A 4,651-nucleotide genomic window follows, 5' to 3' on the forward strand; every position below is an offset into this window, starting at 1 on the left:
GTCCATCCCCTCCACAAAGAGACTCAGTTTCCTCAGCTGTGATATGGGGTCATTAAAGGGCTTGGGGAGAAATTTAAGAGGCCAGTATTTCCTCAACTTTCATTCATTCTTGACCCATCTTCACAAATGCTGGTAATATTTGTGCACCATCTAGAAAAAAATCTCTATCTAGTTTCCGAGTTCAAATAGCAAGACGTATCCTTACTGTGAAAATCTCTCCAGATGCTGCCACTTGCCCAAAACACCAGCATCTGAGGCCTTCTTTTGTTTGTTAAGGGAGATTTACAAATTTTAGAGAGATGTTAAAGACATTAACATCCAACTGGGACTCTCTCCTGGATGGAATCTGAAGGATGGAAAGGTAACCAAAAGAGTAATAATTGTCTACGTAAACAATGCTGTGTGATTTAGTGTCCCGTCCACACACTGCATCTAAACGTCCCCCCACCATGCCCCACACTCTGGGAACACATTGCTGCATTAGACTATGAACTCCTGCACTAGACCTAGGCTCTGAGAGCAGGCTCTGCTCACCATTGTGTCACCTTGCGCCTAGCTCTGTGCCTGACACCTTCTCAGAGCTCAATAAATATTGGTTGAATAAGTGAGTAATTGTGTGAACAAGTGAGTGAATGAAAACTTAAAGGACATTACCCCCTACCCCCAACCCGTGTCCAGTAGGTGTTCAATAATAATAAACATCAGGTGCTAGGTGGGTGTCACAGGTACTTGCAGTGTCTTATTTAGACCTCCCAACAACCCTGTGTAGGTCTAGTAACTTTCATGATGGATAAAGACAAGGAAGCTCAGAGTGTTTAAGATAGACCCCCGAAGTCACATTGTTGTTGAGTGGTGGTTAAACCTGCCTAAGTACAAAGCATACTGGTGACAAAAGGGTGAAGGAAGACAGGATGGAATTGAACCAGCTACACTGAACTTCTGCCTAATGAAGCTCAGGTCCTACTAGGATGATTTTACCTGGAAGCTGCTGAGTCTAAGTCGTTATTAAGTGGCATGTGGAGAGCAATGGCTGTCATAATAGAATGTCCTTTTCCTACGTAGTAACTCAAAGGAAACAAGGAAAAAATAGCATTCACTTTTAAGGTTGACTTGTTTGGGAAACTGGACGTGCCTGTCTATTATTAGTCCTTTAAGAGGCCCCATCATCTCCCAGGGAAGCTTGTGAAAACATCCCAGGAGACATTGCTGCTGAAGTAGATTTTCTTTGAACTGATGAGCTGGAAGCTTGAAGCCCACATCCTGCCTTTTGAACCAAGAGCTCTGGATGACTTTGGTCTGTAACAACAAACAGTACCTCATGGGGCCTGGGCCTAAAGATGCAAGGGCTGGTAGATCCTGAAGAACCACTCAATTCCTGGAGGGGCTGCACCATCTGAATATGAGGAACACAGTTCCCATTGCACCCAGATTCTATAGGGCAGGGGTCTCAAACTTGTGGCCCTTGGACACATTCTTTTAGCCAGCCCAGTGAACATTTATTTTTTGGTTCACCTTGGTAGAATTTCACCTAAATATCCAGATTCTGACTTCTCTAGGAAAAAAAAGTTATGATTACATGGAGCCTGCATTCCTCTACTTCCTCATTCATTTGTTTACTCATTCAGGATTGAATTTCTTGAGCACCTGTTACGTGCTGTTCCACACACTGTTAAACAAAACAGACAAAAGTCCCTGCCTTCATAGAACTAATGGGGAAGATGGACACTAACCTAATAAACTAACAAATCTATACTAGGTGGCATGGAGATTCATGCTGTAAAGAAACACAAAGCATAGTAAAGGAATGAAGAGTGACAGCCACCAGGGAAATCCTTTATGAAAAGCAAAGACCTGAATGAAGTGAGAGGATGAGCCATTGGGCTATCAGGGTAGAGAGAGTTCCAGAAAGAGAAAGGAGCAAATGCAGAGGACCTGGAGGAGTAGTGTGCTTAGCGTGTTGCAGAAGCAGCAAGGAGGTCTCTGTGGTTGGAGTGGAGGGAACAGGTACAAGACAAGGTCCATAAAAGAGCAGGGCCTTGTAGATGTGATAAGGAGTTTGGACTTCACTCCAGAGAATGGGAAGCCACCAGAGGATTGAGAGCAGAGAAGTGGCCTGATATAATTTGTGGTTGGTTTTTTTTTTAAGATTACCCTGGATACTATGCATAAAATAAACTGAAGATAGAAAGAGTAGAAGCAGAGAGAGCATTTGAGGTCATTTGAATAGAGGAGACAAGAGATGATGACAATGGCATGGTGCCCCTTGGAGAGAAAGGGCAGTGGTTCTCTGTACAATGGGCATGGGCCCTCTAGGTCATTAGAGCCCTCACATGGTCCACTCTGCTTATAAAAGAATGAATGCTGGCCACTTGAAAGATTTCAGAGGCAATGAGAAGGCAGGTTGCTCTGGCTGGGAATGGAGTCCAAGGGCTCTTAAGCTTAGGCTTCAAACTTGCTGTATACATTAGTTTCCTGTGGCTGCCATAACAAATTATTGGAAAACTAGACGGCTAAAATAACAGAAATTTATTCTCTCACAATGCCAAAGGTCAGAAGGCTGAAATGAAGATGTCTGCAGACCCTACTCCCTCTGGAGGCTTTAGAGAAGAATCCTTCCTTAACTCTTCCAAGTTCTGGCATCTGTCAGCTTTCCTTGGTTTCCTTGGTTTGTGGCCACATCACTCCCATCTCTGCCTTCCTCTTCACATCAACTTCTCTCTGTGTGTCAGTCTTCTCCTTTTCTGTCTAATCTCCCCGGTGTATCTCTTACAAGGACACTGGTCATCGGATTTAGGGCATGCCCAGATAATCTGTAATAATGTCTTCATCTCAAGATCATTAACTTAATTACATTTGCAAAGACCTTTTTACCACAGGAGTTAAGACATGGACATGTCTTTTGGAGGGGCTACGATTCAATCCACTACAGTGCATAACCTTAGGCAAGTCACTTCTTCCCTCTGGGTCTCACTTTCCTCCATTGTAAAATAGGGGCAGAGATGTAGTTTGCCTTCCAACTCTTTCATTATAAGGCAAGCTTCTCACCAATACAGTAGTCACTAGCCACGTGTGGCCACTGAGCATTTGGAATGTAGCTAGTCTCAACTGAGATGTGACTGTAAGTGTAAAATATATCCCAAAACATCAAGTACTTAGTGTGAACAGAATGTAAAATATCTCATAAATAATTTTTATCTTCAGTGCATGTTGAAAATATATTTTGGATATATTGGGCTAAATAAAATTTCTCTCTAAAATTAATTTTACCTGCTTCTTCTTACTTTTTTAATGTGGCTACTAAAAAACATAAAATTACATATATGACTTACATTATATTTCTTTGGACAGCTCTATTCTAAAGAGTAGATTTAAAAATAAATTAAAAGTTGTAAGTAGATAATATAAATAAAAATTCATCTCTATTCTACGTAGAATCAGTAGTGGTACCTTGACTAGAGGCTGAAGAATCTGCTTTCAAGGTGCTCACTCACATGGCTGATAAGTTGATGCTGTTAGTTGAGAGCTCACCCAGGGCTTTGAGCCAGGGACCTTGGTTCCTCTTTAGGTGAGCCTTTCCACTGGCACCTTGAGCTTCCTCAGAACACGGTGGTTGAATTCCAAGAGTGAGTGTCCCAAGAGATGGAAAGTGGAAGATGATAGTTCCTTAAAGCCTGATCTGAAAACTGACACAGTGTCATTTCTGATATATGCTATTCGTCAAATAGCCACAGAGCTTATATTCAAGGGGAGACTCCATGTCTCAACGAAAAGACTGACAAAGAAATTGGGGGCCTCCTAGGAAGAGCTCAGTAAATAGGAGGAAGAGCTCAGTAAATACTTATTGCATTAATAAAATTATTCAAATTAATAAAATGTAACAATTCCCATCTGACATATAAGGAAACAGAAATTTGAAAAAATTAAGTCACAGTCATTCTAGGACTGCTACTATTAATAATTAAAAGCTAACATTAAGAAACAAGAAACTGTGGCCCAATCAAAAGAAAAAAATGAACCAACAGAAACAGTCCCAGGGAAAGACAACACAGAGAACCTACTAGACAAACACTTTAAAACAACCATCTTAAACATAATCAAAGAACTAAAGGAAGACATAAAGTCAAGAAAATGGTGGATGAACAAAATGTAAATATCAAGAAAGAGAGAGAAAACCTCAAAAGAAACCAGCAAGAGATTCTAGAGCTGAAAAGTATAGAAACTGAAATGAAAAATTCACTAGAGGGACTCAAAGGCAGATTTGAGTAGACAGACAAAAGAATCAGTGAACTCGAAGATAGGACTATTGAAACTATTGGAGAACATTTCTCCAAAGAAGCCATACAGATGGCTAAAAAGCACATGAAGAAATGCTCAACATCATTAATTATTAGAGAAATGCAAATCAAAACTACAATGAGGTATCACTTCCTACCAGTCAGAATAGCCATCATCAAAAAGTCTACAGAGAAGACCTCAGACTTCCCAAAAGGCAAGAAACTACCCACATACCTGGCAATGTGGCTGACAGGGTCTTGGTGCTTCGGCTGGGTGTCAGGCCTGAGCCTCTGAGGTGGGAAAGCTGAGTTCAGGACATTGGACCACCAGAGACTTCCTGGCCCAATGTAATATCAATCGGCGAGAGCTCTCCCAG

Source organism: Grampus griseus (assembly GCF_964374135.1).
Source record: "Grampus griseus genome assembly, chromosome: 14".
Classification (NCBI taxonomy): Eukaryota; Metazoa; Chordata; class Mammalia; order Artiodactyla; family Delphinidae; genus Grampus; species Grampus griseus.